The 22,094-nt window shown below is 33.9% G+C and overlaps 1 long non-coding RNA gene and 1 pseudogene across 1 annotated transcript in view; one reads left to right on the top strand and one right to left on the bottom strand.

Annotated features, from left to right (window-relative positions):
* Window positions 1–10,207, bottom strand: part of LOC121472757 — a 95,745-nt gene extending 85,538 nt beyond the window's left edge. Inside the window, exon 1 of the long non-coding RNA XR_005983000.1 lies at window positions 9,940–10,207. This is a non-coding gene — a long non-coding RNA (uncharacterized LOC121472757). The remainder of the gene's footprint in view (window positions 1–9,939) is intronic.
* Window positions 10,208–10,211: 4 nt separating this feature from the next.
* On the top strand, window positions 10,212–11,347 carry LOC121474068 (annotated as a pseudogene).
* The last annotated feature ends 10,747 nt before the right edge of the window (window positions 11,348–22,094 follow it).

The following is a 22,094-nucleotide window of genomic DNA, read 5'->3' as shown; positions in this document are numbered from 1 at the left end:
AAAATAAATGTTTTTATTGCTATGGTAATAATTTGAACTAGAATACGGTTTTAAATTTCACTTGGGCAGGTACCAAGGGCATAACATAATCATCCTCAGTAATAAACTTGGTTTATTTCATATTGTTGAAAAATACACTCATGCAAAAAAAGGAAAAAGAAAGGATAAGAAGATGTTCTACTTAGCCTCTAAAGAACATTAAGAGACAAATACTTGACTGCTATTTTCATCTTTTTTAAGTGATTCTGAAAACCTAATAATCAAACAAACAAACACACAAAAACAATGACGGAAATTGTACTGTCAAAAATCTAGTACCAATAGTCCGAAAAGTAATTGAAATATTTGCATAATAGTATGTCTTAAGATAACCCAGAGCTCTCTTCAAAGTGTGGCAAACTGGTGTACAGATTATGAGTTACCAATTGTGCCAAGGTATTGGTGGCCTCAGCATTCAGAACACCAAGTGAACTAGGCTGACAGCCACTAGCCTTTAGCAGCCTTATATAACTTAGTGTCCCCTAAAAATATATTCTTATGATGTAAAAAGTTTGTAAATCACTGCTTTAACAACAACAAAAAAGTCTTTCTTAAATACTCCTGACTTAATGTGTTTTTTTTTTTTTCCTTGACGCAACTTGTATTTTAATACACTTTTAATACACTTTTTTTTTTTTAAATTGTGAAACCATACATGATCATGATAGCAAATGTGGACAAATAATAAAAACATAAAGAAAATTACTTATTATTCCACAGTTTAAATACAGCTATTGTAAATATTTTTTTATTGTAAATATTTAATGACATTTCTTTCAAGATATGTTTGGGTATGCATGTTTATGGCATGTTCATTGTGTTTTTGTTTAGTAAGTCTGAGTTTATTTGCTGAATGAATGAATCATTATTGTGAGTAAAAAAGACATAAAAAGTTTGGAATTGGGATCCTAAAGTTGTTATAGTTCATATTATAGTACTGGGGATATTGAAGAGGGCGACAATATAATACTGATAGGAAAAATTTTATAAAAATGTCTATTAAGGGCAGCCCAGGTGGCTCAGGGGTTTAGTGCCACCTTCAGCCCAGGGTGTGATCCTGGAGACCCGGAATCGAGTCCCACGTCGGGCTCCCTGCATGGAGCCTGCTTCTCCCTCTGCCTGTGCCTCAGTCTCTCTCTCTCCCTTCTCTCTCTCTCTCTCTGTGTCTCATGAATAAATAAACAAAATCTTTTTAAAAAATGTCTATTAAATGATGGTTATATCAAAGGTTTATCCTTGTGAGGACCAACAAGAATTGGATGGGTAGAGGAAAATCACTTAATTTCAGGTTAATTTTTTTAACTGGTGGGATTTATGTCAGGAATAAACTATTGTGGTGGGTATTCATTTCTTAATCTACATAGTTTTGATTATATCACAAACGTAGGTTATATTATTCTAGAAAAAACCCTGAAGGAATGTATTATTAGTTATTATATTTAGGAAGAGATTTTCTGAACTAGTTTTAATGGTTGAATGCATTTGTGTCCAATAATGGGAATAGTATTTTATTTTCTTATATGTCTATTGTGCTCAATACCTTTATTACATATGCATTCAAAAGCTGTTTGTCCGCGTAGACATATGTTCTCATCTCCTTTCTCTTTTAATTAGAAGAGTAAACATTTTTCTATATAAGTTATTAGGTCCTGGACATTTTGTAAATACTTTTCATTTTTCTGTCATCTAGTGAAACCTCTGCAGATGGAATTTGCAGAACATCTGTTTTGATTTTAATATCTTTCCTAATTTCTTAATTTTTGTAAATATGGATGCCATTTAAATAGTTTTTAAATGTAAAATATGCTATCACATTTTTTTTAAGGGGAAACTGGGCTTATACACTTCATAAGAGAATAATAGGCATATTTTCCTTTCAGGATGCATGATTTGACTATATAGTTCAGGTCACAAAAGTACTCCAAAGAGGTTGTTTCTCTTCTTTGTTCATCAGTGTCCCTAGGGACACAGAATCCAGTTTGTTTAATGTTTCAGTTCATAGGACACTATTCTCATTGGTCAGCATAAGACTTCCGTTCTATTTTGCTATGTTTTATTATTTTAATATTTTTATTGCTCATCTATGATGTTATCAATATACAGATAAGGACATTGTTCCATATTTTGTGGCCTACACATGTTTAATCAAGAGAATCAGTGAACTCACAGGATTCCAAGAGCAAAGTGTCTGAATAGCATTGTATGAGTTAAGAGAAATAAATAAAGCACATATGACAAACTGATAAGGAATAGATAGCATCCTATAATCTTTAGCCAGTCCTGTGCTTTATATAAAAAAATAAGTTATAGATAATTTTGGAGAAAATGCCACTGAGAATGAAATAGTCAATATTATACGAAGCATCTTTTTATCAGTTTAATGCCCTTTTCTTCTTATATTCAAAGCTCAACATCAAATACATTTAAGAAGTTTTCTCCACATTTTTACCCTCTTGAACTTTCATCCCAACCCACATATATGCACACGCATACACATATTCTTACTGTAAAATTAAAGATTTTTTCATGACTCTTTAAGCCTGTTTGTGCACATAGACAAAGAGCTACAGTGTGTGTGTGTGTGTGTGTGCATATGCATGTGCAACAGACAGAAAGAGATAGAGACAAAGACAGAGAGACTTACTTCAAGGCATTGTTGCATGATTGTTGGGACCAACAGATCTGAAATCTATGGGACATGCCATCAGGCTAATGACTCTCTAGTAGGGGTGGATGTTGCAGTCTTGAGGCTAAATTTCTTGTTCCTCATACTATAGACTAGCCAAGTCCATACATAAAACTAAACATTAAAGATAATAGAAACTACACAGTCTATATGCAAATGGTAATTTTAGACAGTCTGTTAGACTGTCAGAATGATTTAGTTCTCATATAATCAAAACTACAAGAAGTGCAATATAAGTTAATTGTTTCAATCTTTTCACAGGCTCATTATTTCAACAGTAGGATGTTAGTGCTAACTAAATTTTACTGAAGTGTGTTTAATTATGAAAAGAACTTGTTAGATATTTCTATGAAAAGCTTTATTTTTTAGATTGTATTTATTTATTCGTGAGATACACACACACACACACACATAGAGGTAGAGACATAGGCAGAGGGAGAAGCAGGCTTCCTGTGAAGAGCCTGATGTGGGACTCAATCCCAGAACCCCGGGATCATGACCTGAGCCGAAGACAGATGCTCAGCCACTGAGCACTTAGGCGTTCCACAATGAAAAGCTTTTTTGTATTTTGTTCAAATTCATATATTTTCCAAAAGGTAATCTAATTAAGTAAAATAATTTGATTAAATATCCTAAAATTCATACCAGATGGTTTTATGAAAAATTTTGATGAGTAGTGTTCAATTACATGGCACACTTATTTGATTCAAACTGTTGTACTCATAAAATATCTGTATTTGACAAATCTGAAAGTAATAAGTCGAATAATTGTGCTAATTACAAGTATTGGGTCTTTACTATAAAATAAGATAAAGGAACTTAAAACATCAAGATATCATATTAATGATAATAAGATAGTGTTAATGATAAAGAAACAAGTGAATATCTAAATTATGGAAAAATAGTGAAATAGACAATAAGAGACCAAAGAGACATTTGATGGACATATTTCTCAACTTAATGTAATTATTTATGATACAGAGTTGTTCTAGTCCTTTTTTCTTTGTAAAGCTATAAGTACCCTATCAGTCTTATAATTTCATTAGGTTATATAAATCGTAAGAGTAAGTGATAGTGGAGAATGGAGAAATCAGCAATGAATTTTAAATTGCTGGCCTGATTATCCGAACAAGTAATGCCTCCATGGGAGAAGGAAAAATAAACATCATGTTTTCTGGGAACACTAAGTTCTGTTTTGGGATTACAACATTTGAACATCTGAAGGAAGCCAGGTAGGCAATTAGATATATTAATTAGGAGCTAAGGAATAGGTCTGGATTAGAGATAAAAACTGGGAAATGGCTAGCATGCAAATGAATGGACATTTATGGAGAAAATGCAACTAAATAAATGGAGTATATCCAATCATGTGTCATAGAGAACAAGACTATGGAAGTATTAGTATATCTAATAATTATTTCTGGGTAGGAGGAAAAAACATTTGATAGATCACTATAGGTTTTTCATTTGTTTTCATTTCATTTGTTCATTTTCAATAACAGTATTTTCATTTGATATGATTTTTAAATCAATCCAATCAACATGTTTTTTTTTTTTCCCCAAGAGGTCTGCAATTGATTAGATGTGGAAGAGAGAAAACTGATATTTGAGTTCAAATATGTTGGTATATTGAGGTAATATTCATATTAAGACTATTTGTAAATAAGTAATTAAAATGATAAATCAAGTAATTTTAGTTGCACACCAAGAGAAATGCAGATAGCTATGAGGGTCAATATATTGGAGTATTAATGAGGTAGAAAAAATTGTATAATGAGATATTTGAAAAAATGAGCTAGAGAAAGAGCAGTACAGTTTAAATATTGAGGTATTTGTTAAAGGACTGAATGTAGCATTTCCTATTATAGGATTTATCAATGGAATTCCTTTCCAAAGTGCAATACATATAGTTGAAGATTTCATATTCAGGGGAAGAACAAAGATGCAAATGGCCTGTACTTCTGCTATCAAAATAGTTTTAAAAGCCCAAGGGTAAATTAATTGTAAGTAAATATTCCATTCAGATATGTTAATATATATCCTTTTAGTAGCTGAGGCTGGAAACCTCAAAATCATTATTGAGTCCTCTTTTTCTTTGGCACCTATCTGGACTTTAAATATTTATCACTACTTCCGCCGCTACCATTCTGGGCAAAGTATCATCATCTGTCAACCGGATTGCTACTGCTTACTAATTGGCTTCCCTTCTTCCACCGAGCCCTATACTTAATTCTCTCTAGATCAACTATAATTTTAATTTTTAAGTCCAGATTACATTTTTTTCTGCTCAAAACCTTCCAACGATCCTAATCCCACTCTGTGTAAACACCAAAGTAATTTTAGAGGCCTATTACCTCTTTCCTTATAACCAATTGCTCCCTCTCTAATCAGCATTGCAACCAGACTGACTCCTGGCTATTCTACTATCTCCTCAGGCATTCTCCTGAATTGGGACACGTGCATTTGCTAATCTCTCTGTCCGGTACTCTTTCTTCCTAAATCAGGAGGGTTCATTTCCTCATGTCATTCTAGTGTTCATTCAAATATCACTTTCTTAGCTCCCACTCTGTCCACTGTATTTAAAATTGGAACACATACTCTCACACTCCTCTTTTTATTTTTCCAGAGGACTAAAATGTAATAAACCATTACTTCATTCATTCATTTTGTTTACTGCCTCTTGATTGATACTAGAACTTAAACTCAATTAGGGCAGTGTTTGTTTATCCATTGAAATTTAACATTTTCTTTACCACTTTATCATCTGGATGATAGCACAAAGTTAATTCTCAATATATATTATTATATGAATGAGCAAGTGGGTGAAATTTCTGAGACATAGAAATCCATAAAATTAAAATACTTTTCAGTAAGGAACAGTGGCATTTGTGCTTATATCCTGAGCATGAAAAACAAAAATCTGTCAATGCCCTTATTAATTAACAGGGGAGACATTTTTGAAAAAATAAGTTTTTTCCTGCTATCTTGCATATGACAGTAGAGAGATGATGACCGCTTGGACACTGGTTTTAAATCTGACTTATGTTTCAACAAAGGACATTTTTATTAGATGAACTGTATGAAAATATTCTGCTGAAATATATTTAGCTTAGTAGAACTCTTAAGTAAATTTGACAATAAATGATGCCCATTTTATCAATTGTAAGGTCAGTATTTTATTTTATTTTATTTTTTCAGTATTTTAAAACACCATGAAATTATCCAAAGTGAAGCTGAAGCCAATTTCATCCTGCAAACGAACTTTTTTCAATTAATATTTCGAATAAATGTTGTGTATCTCAGGAAAGTCCCAAAATGCCATGAATGAATGCACAGGCTTATGGCCTAGATCCACTTGGCATTTCTCTTGGAAGCCAAATCTTATTTTCATAATCAAGGACTACTGCAGAAGACTCTTCTTACATTGGATACATGCCTGATTCATCTACATGCAAGCCAACTAATTGCTAGGACAACAGATGGGTCTATTCAATCAATGTGCCTATCTGCCAAATAATGCTAAAAAAGTCTCAAACTAAAATAAAGTACCCCTCCTCAAATCAATGCCTGGTCAAATTGGACATATAAATACAGATAATTTTAATTCTCATCTTTCTTCATTGTATGGAATTAGAGAAAATTGTCTAGGTTGGGACTGAATTCTGCAAAATCCTGCCACAGGGAACAATGATAAAAACCCAAGGAATGGAAGTAAATACATCTAAACCACCAATTTCAATATTAACTTAGTAACCATTAGGCCAGTCAAATTTTTTTTAACTGTAATAGAAATGAGGTAACCAAAGAGTATATCACCATGGTCCTTAAGTGTTTGGCTCTATATAAGGTTGATGTTTTCCCATTAGCGACTCTTCAGCATCTTATAAAAGATTCAGATAATTTCTCTAGCAAAATGCTACACTCTCTCCGATTTGCTCATGTAATCTTAAATGAACCAAGAAGTCTGTGATGCTAATTCAGTTGTCCTTAGACTTCAGTCAAGAATCATTCATTACTCACTAGAGCCTGAATATTCAAAAGTAGAATTCTGAATTACCTGCTTTTGGTTCTCAGAGCCCAAAGTGTATGCCATTAACAACAGACTATGAAGAGTGGATGAAAAAAAAAAATCTGAATTTTTCAAGAGATTAAATAGGTTAGGCAGATCGAGGAAAGAAGAGTTACGGAAATAAACATGTTGTGGGGTCCCAAAACGAAAAGGTCAGAGCAAGAAGAGTCATGGGAATACAGTGGGGTCAGCAATCAGAGATGCACCACACTGGATCCCCAGCTCTGTATTTCCTGAACCAGAGTGGGTGTGTGAGGATCATGTAGAGTCCAACAAGAGAAGTAGCATATAAATTCGGAATGGAAACACATAGTGTATTTCTTTCAATATGGTATCAGAGGAGAAGCTCCCATTCAAAGTAACCATCATAAATTTTAAATCATATCCATAAATCTTAATCATGTCTCTACCCTAAAATGTTGCTCAGTCCTCACCAGGGTTTAGTGAAGAAAACTGAAGTTGTTCTGAGTATATCAGGGAGAAACTATTTACTTCGTGGCATTAGTACTTAACAAAACTATTATAATTGAAGGAGTGGAATTAAGAGGAGGTCAAAGTAATGCTGCAGGACGTCAGATGAAGAGACTTGGGCTGCTACAACCATTATTATGGCCTTAAAAACTGGCTCTCCTAACTAAATTGCTGGAATGCAGAGTCTGGCACAGTAGACACTCAAGTCTCTTCTAATTTTTGCTAGCTGCTTTTGAAAAAAGTTATCCTGTTCCACTTCCATCTATCCGATATTATCTGATTATGTCTTGTTGGTGGAATCTTATATTTATTAAGAATACTAGCTGCATGGATACTCTGTCAACATGGTTTTAAACTTTCTAGTGCATTAGAAGAAACTGATTTTCAATCAGAGTCTAAATTATACCTTAATCTTCTCAAAGCACCTGGTCCTTGACTCTGGGAACCAGACTTCCTCAATGAGCCAAACTCTCCACAATTATCTGGGGCTACGGATGCTTCGATCCCATGTATTTTATTTACCTTTAGGATCTTCACCCTTGATAGTGCAGCTGTGTTCCATAATTTCGTATTCTATGCTGGGTGCATTTGGAGGCGTTTTGTGTGTGCATACATGTATGTGTGTGTGGATGTGCAATTGACAATCACCTACAAACGTATGCCTTATATCAAACATATTAGAAGACAAATCACAGGGAGTATTGGCAGAATGAAGAAAACACAAATTTAATCCAGGAAAAACAGATGTTGGAACTTTCATAGACAGATTTTACTTTAAATGTATATTAAATGTTTACATCCTTAAACATTTAAGAATTCAAGGATGAAATTATGAACAGATTATCTACAAAACATTAGGAGTAAAAGGAAAGATTTAAAAATAAAATGGTAGGTGAATTGTATATATTTTTAAAATAAAAACATAATAGTTGAAGTCACTTAGACACTATTAAAGAGATTATTAAGTAGATTTGTATCTGAAAATTCATCCAAAGGCTAAACATATGAAAGCTAAACATATGAAAAAGGCTTTTAAGGTAGTTGGAGGATAGAAGGAGAAACTGATTAGAATACCAGAAAGAGATAAAGGGGGGAAATATGAAGGGAAAAAAGGAGATAATTGTTGTAGAGTTTTTGGAGAACTGATAAAGCAGAAGTCCACTAATCTAAGAAGATATCTGAGAATATCTAAGAAATTCTAGGCAAAATCAATAGAAAGAAATCCATAGCCAGACATGTCAAAATGAAACTAAAGAACATTGAAGACAAAGAGAAATTTTTGAAGGCAATCAGTGAAAAAGGAGAGATGACATACAAATTTTTTTTAAAAAAGTAAAAGATCCTTCAGTAATAAAAATGACAATCAGAAAGACAGCTAAGACTAACTTTAAATTTTGAGAGAAAATACCTGTAAACACATAGGAACAAAGGTATCATTTAGGAACAAAGTTAAATCTCAATATTTATGGTGAAAATTGAGGAAATTTATACCCAAGATATCTCCCTTACATTAAAATCTGAGGAGACTTTAAGAAAGTAAGTTCTCAAAAAAAAAAAAAAAAAAGAAAGAAAGTAAGTTCTCCATGAAGTATTGTTGACATATGAGAAAAAATGGAAATATGGAAAACCCATAGTAATATCCAACATTATTTGAATAAAATAATAATAAATTAATAACTTATATGTGATTATAAATAGCCCTGCAAGATTTGACATCAATAATTTATAATGTAGGGACACCTGGGTGGCTCAGCGGTTGAGCATCTGCCTTTGGCTCAGGGCGTGATCCTGGAGTCCAGGGATCAAGTTCCACATCAGGATCCTTTTATGAAGCCTGCTTCTCCCTCTACCCGTGTCTCTGCCTCTCTCTCTCTCTGTCTCTTATGAATAAATAAATAAAAAATCTTTTAAAAAAAGTAATCTATAATGTGTAATTAGGATATTCAGAGTTAATGTATTGAAAATCCATTTAAAGTCTGAAAGGGCAGCCCTGGTGATCCTGGAGTCCCGGGATTGATCCCACGTCAGGATCCCTTCATGGAGCCTGCTTCTCCCTCTGCCTATGTCTCTGCCTCTCTCTCTCTCTCTCTCTCTCTCTCTCTGTCATGAATAAATAAATACAATCTTAAAAAAAATAAGGTCTGAAAGAAGTAGGCAAGAATATCATTGAAATTATGGTCTGAGGAATTTACATGTACATTTTAATGCTTCAATTGACCCCTAAAATTATAAATTGAAAGGGTATTTTCTAACTAATAATAGGAAATAATACAATAAACAGGGTGCATTTTAATGATTCATGAAATAAATTTTTAAATGGCAAAATAAATATACAAAAACGAGCTCAAAAATAAATATGAATATATTTTGCATGTCATTAAGGAAAATACAATATAAACAAACATGCCCATCAAGTGATAAAAAGTTGTTTCATAACATACAAACATATGCTATTTAAAAGAGACACATCTAAATCATAAAGTCATAAATATTTTAAATATAAATTGATGGAAAAAATTATATATATTGAAATACTAACCAATATAAATCAGTCATATCCATATTTGTAGCAGAAAAAAAATGGTCTAAAATAAAAACGTCTGTAATAGAATCAGTACTGGATAACAAAATGCCAACTTCAGAGGATGCTATAAAATTATTTAAATGTATGTACCTTGAAAGATGAAGCCCCTTTTGTAGTCAAACTGGATGCAAGACGAAGCAAATGAGAGGTTCCTAAGTGGTTGGAGTCCTCATATCTACTGCCTGCTTTAATAAACAAACCGATTCTTGATGCAGGAGCATAGTTTTCCAGAGAAGCAATCGCTAAGCCATTTATTTGGTAATTTGGTAAACTCAAGGTCCTGAGGATGTAAAGGCACTCCTGCAGGGGCAGCTGTGGCTTTCACTTTGGGAGCAATTTTCAGGGAATAAAATCTCGAGAGGGACCAGGCTTCATGGCTCAAGATTGCTCTGCTCCACAGGACCGGCCGTGGAATTGAAGCAGTTGGTGGTAAATTAAGTGTGACTTCAACCAGGGAAAATACGGCCTACACTGTGGAATGCCTGCGGGATGATGCTGATATTCTAATGGAGCTCCTGCTCAAGGTCACCACATCACCAGAATTTCGTCCTTGGGAAGTGGCTGCCCTTCAGTTGCAGCTAAGGATTGACAAAGCTGTGGCTTTTCAGAACCCACAGGCTCATGTCCTTGAAAATTTGCATGCTGCAGCTTACGGAAATGCCTTGGCTAATTCCCTGTATTGTCCTGATTACAGGATTTGAAAAGTGATACCAGATGAGTTGCATTACTATGTTCAGAACCATTTCACAAGTGCAAGAATGGCTTTGATTGGACTTGGTTCTGGTAGTGATTCCTGTTCTAAAGCAAGTTGAGGAACAGTTTCTCAACATGAGGGGCGGGCTTGGTTTACCTGGTGCAAAGGCCGGACACCCTGGAGGTGAAATCCCAGAGCAGAATGGAGACAGTCTTGTTCCTGAGGCTCTTGTAGCAGAAGGTGCTGCCACAGGAAGTACAGAAGCAAATGCATTTAGTGTTCTCCAGTATGTCCTTGGGGCTGGACCACACGTCAAGAGGGGAAGCAATCCCACCAGTTCCCTATAGCAGGCTGTTGCCAAGGGAGTTCACCAGCCATTTGATGTTTCTGCTTTTAACGCTAGTGACTCTGATTCTGGCCTCTTCGGGATTTACACCATCTCACAGGCTGCTGCAGCTGGAGATGCTATCAAGGCTGCCTATAATCAAGTAAAAACAGTTGCTCAAGGAAACCCTTCCAGGGTACATGTCCAGGTTGCCAAGAACAAGCTGCAAGCTGCCTACCTAACGTCAGTGGAGTCTTCTGAGGGGTTCCTGGATGAAGTCGGGTCCCAGGCGCTGGTTGCTGGGTCGTACACGCCTCCAGCCACGGTCCTTCAGCAGATTGATTCCGTAGCTGATGCTGATATCCTAAATGCTGCAAAGAAGTTTGTTTCTGGCCGGAAGTCCATGGCAGCAAGAGGAAATTTGGGCCATACACCTTTTGCTGATGAGTTGTAATACTGAAACACATCTTTCAGGGAAGAGCTGAACTTTTCTCAACCCAGAGCAGAAAACACATGAAAGTCAAAAATCTCTAATATAACATTTATCTTTTTTTTCCCAGTGAGATGAAATGTCTTAGAACATAAATACAGGTTTTTGTTCCCAGCTGACTTAAAGTCAATAAAACATTCTGTTTAAATGTTTTTCTTGCATCTTTGCAATTGGCTAATAAAGTATTTATTATATGCTGAAAAAAAATAAAATAAATGTATGTACCTGATGGTGTAATATTTATACATATAATTCATTATCATTTGTCCAAACAATATAAAATCAGTAAAGTTATGGAAAGCACAATTATGAAGCTTTGTCTAATAAATCTATGTCCTGCAGGATACACATTAATTTCAAAGAGATGAAATACTTAGAAATATCACTCAGGCCCATAAGGTTTTCTCAATATATCTTCAAAATTAAGAAAATTGCTTAAAAAAAAAAGAAAGAAAGAAAAAAGAAAAAGAAAATTGCTGTCACCACTGAATTAAATTAGGTTGATAAACAAAGATAAAATTTAAAACCCTTAAAAATTCACATAAATCATGTACCAAAAATTATTCTTATTGGAAATTAACATATATATGCATTTATAGGTATATATTTACATGTCTATCTATCACACACATAGAAAGACTATGTTTTAAGCCTGAGAAATGCAGCAAAATAGTACATTGAGAAAAAGAGATTGTACTGAAAACTTATTTTTAAAAAAGGGAAATTTCCATAACTTCAATTTCCAATGAGGAATTGGGGAAAAGGGAAAAAAAAAAAGAATAGACAGTAAAAATGAAAACAGATAATTTCAAAAATAGAAGCCTAATCCAATGAAAAATTTAAAAAATCAAATAGACCCTGCAAAGATAAAAATTGCCTTAAAAGTCTACTAATGTAGGTACACATTTGGTTTGATTAATGAAGAGAAAAAGAACAAAAATAATATGAATAAAAAGGAATAAATAACGAGGTATATAAGAATTTTAAAATCTGGTATAAACTTATAGATGTAAGATGTGAAATTGTAGACACATTGACATTTAAACAAAAATATCAAAGAAAATTGATTCAAGAATAAAATGAAATCTCTTATTTGTTAAAAATATGTTATAAATTTTAATATTTTTCCATTAAAATTTAAAATTTTCCATTAAATTTTAAAGGGTCTGACAAGTATTTTCACCAAAATTTGAAGGGCTGTCATTCTTACCTTATCCAAATTCTTTGTACAAAAATCAGATAAGAAGAGGAAGAGAAAGGAAAATCACATGCTGTTTTATTTATGGCTATAAATGCAAAATCCCAAACAAACATAAATTAAACTGAATTTGATAAAATAAAAATAAGAGGAATACAATAAAAGTTTAAGATTTTGAAAATAATTGTATTTAATTAACTCTAAACAGATTACTAGAGAACTGTATTATCTTCTTAACAGAATCAGTAGAAGCATTTAATATGATTTAACACCTATTTGTAATTATTGGGGAACAAAAAATAAACTTCAATGAATTAAGCTAAAAAGAACTTCCCCACTGTGTTAATAATATCTGCTTAAAACCAACAAATGAAAACAAACCATAGAAATTCACAATAAACATCTCAAATCAGGAAAAGTTAGATGTATTCATATTCAAAATCAGCATATAATTGGGTCAATTTTAGAATGATCAACAAATTAAATGCTAATGTTTGTCTCATTCAAGTTGAGAGCTTATGTTTATTATTTCTTTTTAACCAACAAAAATGTCAAAGAAAACACAAAAGTGAAGGAGTATTTTAAATGAATATTGGTAATTTTATAACTGCTACTAATCTGAACTTGCTTATAGGTGATCGAACCCTAGACACTAACATTTGACCTAGCATCTTAGTGTCTGCTACCTATTCTTGTTTGGGGAACCCAGTTACAACATTTGTGATTTCAGTCCAGTATTTCAACCAATACCTGAGCAGTTGATGAAGCAGCGTGGCCCCCGGCCTTATGTGTCTTTTCAGTTCAAACCCAGAATTCTTATCATGGATACATTCAAACTTGTTGTCTGTGTTTTGCACACATATTTTTTTTTAATTAATTTTTATTGGTGTTCAATTTACCAACATACAGAAAAACACCCAGTGCCCATCCCGTCAAGTGTCCACCTCAGTGTCCGTCACCCATTCCCCTCCAATACCCGCCCTCCTCCCTTTCCACCACCCCTAGTTCGTTTCCCCGAGTTAGGAGTCTTTATGTTCTGTCTCCCTTCCTGATATTTCCCAACATTAGAAGAAATGTTGGGCACACATATTTTTGTACTGTTTTCTTTCTTTCTTTCTTTCTTTTTTTTTTTTTTTTTTTTTTGCTCTCCATGACTGAAACTTGAACTAAATTAAAGAAATATTCAGCAATACAACTATTATTCCCTTCCCTTATTGTTCTGACTGGAATCTTTATTTAAAAGGATATTCAGGGGCAGCCCTGGTGGCTCAGTGTTTTAGCACCTCCTTCAGCCCAGGGCCTGATCCTGGACACCCAGGATCGAGTCCCACATCAGGCTACCTGCATGGAGCCTGCTTCTCCCTCTGTCTGTGTCTCTGCCTCTCTCTGTGTCTCTCATGAATAAATAAATAAAATCTTTTTTTAAAGGATATTCAAAGGGAAATAAAAGCATTTTTAATTGAGTTTTTCCTTGGAATGCCCTTAGAGAATGCTGGACTTCTCTGTTTGCTATCTTTATGTTAGAAAATGGAATAATATTTTAAACAACTGCAAAGAGTAGGCCAATATAGAATAAAATGGTTTATTTCTTTATAGTTCTTTTTAAAACATATTTATTTAGCATCTAATATGTGCAAGGCACTATTCCACTCTGATTAATTCTATGAAGAAAATAAACACAGGTATGTAATAGAGAATGACATGAGAGATTATGTGATTTATACCAGGTAGTTAGAGAAATCAAAGAATGAGATGATATTTAAACTAAAAGTTTACAAGTATGTGGCAGGCATAAAATAGTTGACAGTAAGCCATCTAGACAAAAAGAAAACAGTGAAAGGAAAAATACAAGGAAAGACAGAGATTTTATTTTCAGAAATAAGAGTTACACCTTTGACATGTAGTAGGAAATAAGATAAGCAATAAGAAAAATAAAACACCTAAAAATGACAAAGATGCTAGATAATGCACTAGAATTATAAATATTCTATCTAAAAAAAGAGTGTATTAAAAGATCAAGCTATGTATTGACAAGACACACACACAATATTTTTAAGAAGGTAATTTATATCTAATGTAATTATTAGCAATATTCAAGTGACTTCTTTGTACAATATAATTTGTTTCTAGAGATTATGAAAAAAGTATGAATACATAGAAATTTTAGAGACTAAGTAACTATGTTTTTATTCTATACAATTAAATATTTAAATTTCACCTCAATTTTTTGTTTGTTTGATTCATTTGCTTTCTTTAATTTTTGCCACTTCTGATCCACCACCATCATTATAAGTGAGAAGTTAAATATCGTATGAACTTGGCAGAACCTGAGAAAAAAGAAACATTTTCTTACATAAGAAAATACTATGTTTGAAAAGTCTGTGAGAAAGTCAGACTGACCTATGAATAGGAACTAGCAGGACAGAGTTCTGAGTAATGCAGTATCAGAAAAATAGGAACTATATGGCTGATGGAAGGAAAAATCTTGGAAAATAAGGAACTCATGATGAAAATTTTTTATCTCTACTATTTAACTTTTATAAAATGTACATACATTGATGACTAATTTCTGATACTTTGATGGAATCAAAGTAAATCCAAAGATGGATAAGCTAAAATTCTTTGGCCACTAAACGCATAGCAATTCTGATTCAATATATAACTCAATAGTGAATACATTCATAGCTAATCTTATAATATTCAATAGTGAATACATTCATAGCTAATCTTATAATATTGGCAAGAAAATCATCAGAGATCAAGAAAGAAGCAAGTGCAACTATTTATGGAAAAATATTAATGCCATCCCTTTCTAAGACTTTTTTTTTTTTTTAAATGACCACACAAGAAGCAAACAAAACTTAGGCAAATAGTGAATGGGTTGAGGGGACCATACCCAACATGAAATCCATGAACTAGGTACCATGATAAGGGAGGTTGAGCAAACTACAAAACAAAACTGAAATGAAAATGCTTCCCATTGGAGTAGGAACAGTAAGAACATTTACTTGGGTCAAATTAGATCTGCATAAAGTGGAGAAAAACACTTCCTCGGTGAATTTGTGGTCATAGGCTGGCTTTCAGGTGGATTTGAAGCCTGAGTTCACACTCTACTTGGTCTGCAAAAACACAAACAAACAAAAAATTAAATTATATCTTATTTAAGTGTCACAGACTTATAGCAAAAGGAAAAGTAAATTTTGCCTGGAGGAAAATACTCTAACATCAGAATTTATATTATGACAATTCTATTGAGCATATGTATGATCAAGTATTGGACATCACAAAACATACAATCATACATATTTTCCTGTATGAGAGTAGACAAAGCATCCATGGAATATCAGACTTGAGAGGACTTCAGATATGAATATCATATGTCATAGATTGTTATGTCACTCTTGTTGATATTTTCAGGAATTAAAACTTAGTTAAGAATCACAAGACCTCAAAACTGATCAGAGATGTTTGAAGATAACAGGAAAACACCTCAGATTCAGACAGTAATTTGTCAGTAATGATATTTAAATTAAAATTAACAAATTAAAGAAGCAGATTTGACACAGCTAAAGAAAACTAATGAAATAGAAAACATACCTAAATAAATTTAACAAAATGCAACACAGAAAAACAAAGAGATGGGAAATCTGAGAAAATAAAGACACATGGAAGATACAGTAAGCTGGACCAACATAAGTTTGGTAAAACTTTCAGAGTAGGCTATAGAAAGAATGGTCGTTTTTTGATGAATATAAGAAGCATGTTCTTAGATACTGAAAGCACAATAAATCTCAGGAAGTACAGATAAACATAAACCCATACCTATTTTATTGTAAAATTGGATATCAAAGATATACAGATTATTTCCAAGGTAGCAGGAAGAAAAGACTGATTATTTTCAAAGATGACTTTTACCAGCAGTAATAGAAGCCAGAGTCAGTGGAAAATATTTTCGGAGGGAACCATAAGGTCTGTCTAGAATTCCATAAATAATGTATTAAATTATATTTTGAGAAAAAGTATAATATGATTATATTTTCAAATTTTGAAAAATTGAGTCATTCACTAAGTGAATTTTAAGATAAAGGAAACTATCCCAAGAAAACCTTTATGGGAACATGAAGAGATAAGGGATAAAGAAATATAGTACAATATACAAGTTTATCTGAACAAAAGATCGACTACAAATATAGAGCTCAAACACTGGCCAATGAGAGCATGTAAAGTGAAGGGTAGAGATTGGAGTAAAAGCATTTTAAACCCTTTAATACTTTCCCCCCCAAGATCAATATACAGAGTCTACGATACTAAGGTGTGAATGCTACTTATACCAAGCTATATAGTACAATATTCTTTAACTATCTAAAGTTAATTCTATCTACTTTTTAAAAAGTGTTATTAGTTTTCTGTATACTTATTAGTTTCTGCTTGTGAGTCACTGCTAAGTTTTCTTGATATATTCAAATGCATGAAAAATTTGGATAATTCTGTCCTGTAAGGAAATTTCTACTGGGAGCCTTTTGACTTGCTTCATTCTGATATATTTTGTCTTTCTTTACTCCCAGTCTCTGTTGATCCTCTTCACACTGGAGACTCTTTACTTTCTCTTGGGCTAAATCCTCTGAGCCTTCCTTTATTCAAGTTCCTCCTTGTTTTTTGCCTTTTTAAAAAAATATATATATTCTCCAGTTGCTTTGGGGGTAAAGTTATGTCAGTCTGAGTTCCCTAGAAAACGTTTAAGAGGAGTTTTTTTTTTCTGCTTTTTATTTAAATGAGTGCTTACAATGTAACAGAAATGAAAAAAGCAGTATAAACAGTGGAAAACAGCTAAGCAAGTATGTCAGCTAGACTCTAGTTTCATTCTGATACCTTCGAGAGCTCTGGAAGTTTAACTGAACCACCGAGTGGATCTTCCTTTAAGGTGTGGGAACTTGTGTTCTGTAACTCCATATTAGTCTGTCAAAGGCTACGGATTGCAGCTTTGGAGGAAGGCTAGGATGACCTCCCGGGGGAGCTGGCCTTTTCAACCCGGAACAATTCCCAGAGAATTGGGCAGCAAAAGAAAGGGATCTATTGGAAGACAACATTCACAGCAACTAGGAAATGAGGTCAAGTGGCAGTAAAGAAGATCAAGACAAATCACCGGCAGCATCTGCTCAATTGCACTTGATTCCCACATCCATACTTCCATCAGTTGCGGATTCTTCAATGTTCTCCTTGTCACATTTCTGGGAAAATTTACAAGAGATGAAATGGTAGGATAAATTAAATATTCCACTGCCGCAGTTGGTCTAGAGACCAGAACTGATGCTTTTGTTTTACATGCACACACACACGCACACACACACACACACACACACACACACATCCCTCACCTCTTCATCTATTCATCAGTCAATGGACATTTGGACTCTTTCCATAATTTGGCTATCGTTGATAATGCTACAATAAGCATTGAGGTGTGTATGTCCCTTTGAATCATTACTTTTGTGTCCTTTGGGTAAATATCTAGTAGCACAATTACTCAGTTGTAGGGTAGGTCTACTTTTAACTTTTTGAGGAATCTCTACACTGGTTTCCAGAGTGGCTGCACCAGTTTGCATTCCCACCAAAAGTATAAGAGAGTTCCTCCTTCTCTAGATCCTTGTCAACATCTGTTATTTCCTGTATTGTTAGTGATAGTTATTGTGACAGTTGTGAGGTCTTATCTCATAGTTTTGATTTGTATTTCCCTGATGATGAGTGATGTTGAGCATCTTTTCATGTCATCTGTATGTCTTCTATCTGAATAGAAAAGAAATTATTTCCCCATTTCTTACCTGTAATCTCTGATCTTCTAACCATGCTTCTTCTAGGCCCCTGACCAATGAGCTAAGTCATTCTCCTTCATTTTTGACTATATAGCTCATGAAGCCATGTCTTTCTCTACATAACATAGATAAGTGGGTACACTATCCACTGAAGGAAAATAACCCTACCCATTAGGAAAATTTATTCTAAGGATTCTCTTTTTGGGTCACCTGTGTGTGGGAATATTGTGCACCAACAGTCCATTTATGGCTTGTACATTCATGCCAAATCAACCTATCCTTGAACCAAATATGGGCATTTTCCTTCTATATATGCTAATCATAAAAATCCTATTTTCTATTAGGACTTTAATGTATCTCATGAGATGTGATTAGGCTGAAGAAACAGCCCTCTCAGAAGTTCTGGTACTCTTATAATTAAGTCTTGTGGTGATCCTTAGATGATCCACTCTCCAGTTGCTGGGTTTGGAAATCTCTTTAAATGTTTTGTTGTTGTTGTTGTTGTTGGTTTTTTGGTTTTTGTTTTTTAATTCAATTTGTCAACATATAGTATACCACTCAGTGCTCATCTCATCATGTGCCCTCCTCAGTGCCTCTCACCCAATTAAAATGTTTTTAAGGGGCCACCTGAGTGGCTCAGTCAGTTCTCTGCTTTGGTTCGGGTCATGATCTCAGAGCCCTGGGATGGAGCCCCATGTTGGGCTCCATGCTCATCCAAGAATCTTCCTGTCCCACTCCCTCTCCCCTACCCCTCCTCCTGCTCATGCTCTCTTTCTTTCTCTCTCTCTCCTCAAATAAATAAAATCTTTATTAAAAGAATTTTTTTAAAGAATGACTTTAAAGGCTCACTGTGTGTTAAATTTCTGATTAGTACATTTAAACTATCATTTTCTCTTATAAAAACTATAGTTAAATGTCATTAAGAGCTTCAGCAGTCACTGGCACAAAGTAAGTCTCAAGAAATACTAGCTGTTATTTTACCTAAATTTGACTCCCTATTCTCTTTAGACCCAAATCAGGAGAGCCCCCTCACTCTCTCATGTTGGAGAGCAATGCATGAGGGAAAACAAAAACAAAAACAAAACCTACTTAAAAGCTGTACAGCTATTATGGACTGGATATTTACCCCACAATATTTACATGTTGAATTCCTAACCCCCAGTGTGATAGTAGTAAGGCAGTAGGGGCTTCCGGGACCAGGTAGGTGGTGATTGGGTCCCCTCATGAATAATCAGGTGTCCTCATATATGGGATTACTGATTCTTTAAGAAAAGAAATTGAGATCTGCTTCTCTCTGCTCTCCACCATACAGAGGTACAAAAACAAAAACAAAAACAAAAACAAAAAGCAACTATCTGCAAAATGGTAGAGAGCCACTACCAGACACCAGATATGTCTGCATTGATCTCAGATTCCCCAGCCTCCAGAACTATGAGAATCAAATGTGAGAAACCACTCAGGGGCAGCCCGGGTGGCTCAGTGGTTTAGTGCTGCATTCAGCTCAGGGCATGATCCTAGAGTCCCGGGATTGAGTCCCACGTCAGGCTCCCTGCATGGAGCCTGCTTCTCCCTCTGTGTCTCTGCCTTTCTCTCTCTGTGTGTCTCTCTTGAATAAATAAATAATTAATTTAAAAAAAGAACGGAAAGAAGAAAGAAAGAAAGAAAGAAAGAAAGAAAGAAAGAAAGAAAGAAAGAAAGAGAAGAAAAAGAAAGAAAGAAAGAAAGAAAGAAAGAGAAAGAAGAGAAAGAAAGAAGAAGAAGAAAGAAAGAAAGAAAGAAAGAAGAAAGAAAGAAAGAAAGAAAGAAAGAAAGAAAAAGAAGAAAAAGAAAGAAAGAAAGAAAGAAAGAGAAAGAAGAGAAAGAAAGAAGAAGAAGAAGAAAGAAAGAAAGAAAGAAAGAAAGAAAGAAAGAAAGAAAGAAAGAAAGAAAGAAAGAAAGAAAGAAAGAAAGAAAGAAAGAAAGAAGAAAGATACCACTCAGTTGGGATGCCTGGGTGGCTCAGCGCTTTAGCGTCTGCCTTTGACTCAGGGTGTGATCCCTCAGTCATGGGATCCAGTCCCACATCGGGCTCCCTGCATGGAGCCTGCTTCTCCCTCTGCTTCTGTCTGTCTGTCTCTCTCTCTCTCTCTCTCTGTTTCTCATGAATAAATAAATAAAATCTTAAAAGAAAAAAAAAAAAGGAAAAGAAAAAGAAACCAGTCAGTCAATGGTAATTTGTTACAGCAGCCTGAACTAAGACAGTGACCTGGCCTGACCTGAATGAAATCAGTGGTAAAAAGAATAGGATTTTTTTTTTTTAATTCCTTTGTGTTACTTCTTAATTTTGTTTTTTTATACAAAATGAAATTCATTCTTTCAGGATTTTACTCTTTTGATACAAATCTTTGACAAACTCCTCCACGTATTTTCCCCAAAGATGGATCAAATTAGATTAGGGGAAACTAATTACTACTTATCCCAATTATTGTTTATTACACCCCACATATGTGATTTTCTCATGATAATCTCATTACCATAAGATAGATGTTGCGTTGTTAGGGCCAACAACTGATGCATGTACTTTCTATGAAGTGTTAGCCTTACTTGGATAAACACAGCAGTCTTCTTGCTTTTACCTTCTTGTTTTTGTTTGTTTGTTTGTTTGTTTTTTGGTTCCAAGAATGTAACTATTCCAGAGTTTCCATCTTATTTTCCTTAATTTATCTCTCTAGCTCTCATTCTTGCTCTCACTCAGTCTCTCCTTAATTTTTCCATCCTTGTCATGTTCTTTCTGGTTTTTCATGAATGTAATTATCAACTTGTATTTTACAGATAAATCTGGATACTCCTTTCCCTTCTGTGGAAGGAGGAAAACTATTAACTAATACATCTAAGATGCCATCTAAGGCTCAGCAATGGGAAGGAAAGAATGTAAATTTTTGTCTTATATTTGCATCTTTGAATTCTAACATAATTTTCACATTTTCTGTAATGATTCCTACTTATAAATTATACAATTGATGCTTCAGGTTACAAAAAATGAAATTTAATTTTAGAGAAGAAGGAGCACGATAGACATAGAGCAACGGGACAAGAAACTCTTTATAAAGCATATTAAAATATTGATATAGGTATCAATTCTATCTTCAAATAATATGCACACTTCATTCTACCGGTTCACTTTCTAATGATAATTCTTATCTTGCAAAATACTTTGCAGAGCTGTTCTTCCTCATTCAGTGATGTTGAATTAACCAGTCAGCTCGTATAATTTTCAAAAGTTTGGATTTTAAACTTATTTTTACCTACCAAAAGGCTTTGAGATCAGCGGACTAATAAATAAGGTATAAAATTATATTTTTACCAAAACCACCTATATTATACTAGAAGGTATAATAAGGGGATGTGGGTGTTGATATCCTTTGAAGGATGATCAAAGGAGTAACTGAAATTCAATGGGAAATAATGTGGAATAATAGCAATTTATGATGAAATATATTAGTTTATTCTAGGAATATTCAAGAAAATTCTCAAGGTCTTTCTTTTAAATCCACCTTATAGTGTTTATATCTTCTTTTAAGTTGTTCTCTGATTTTAAAAAAATGTGTTTTAGAAGATTATTCTCAATGTATAGGACCTTTGACAGTTTAAAGATTCTAAAATTAATGAAGGCTGTAATATAGAAAAGTCATTGCAATATGTCAGTACTCTACATATCTCTAGTAATGTTTGAAGTATATGTGAAGCAC

Source organism: Vulpes lagopus, chromosome 12, assembly GCF_018345385.1.
Source record: "Vulpes lagopus strain Blue_001 chromosome 12, ASM1834538v1, whole genome shotgun sequence".
NCBI lineage: Eukaryota > Metazoa > Chordata > Mammalia > Carnivora > Canidae > Vulpes > Vulpes lagopus.
The sequence above is the reverse complement of the archived record's forward strand: the minus strand, read 5'-3'. Positions and strand labels throughout refer to the sequence as shown.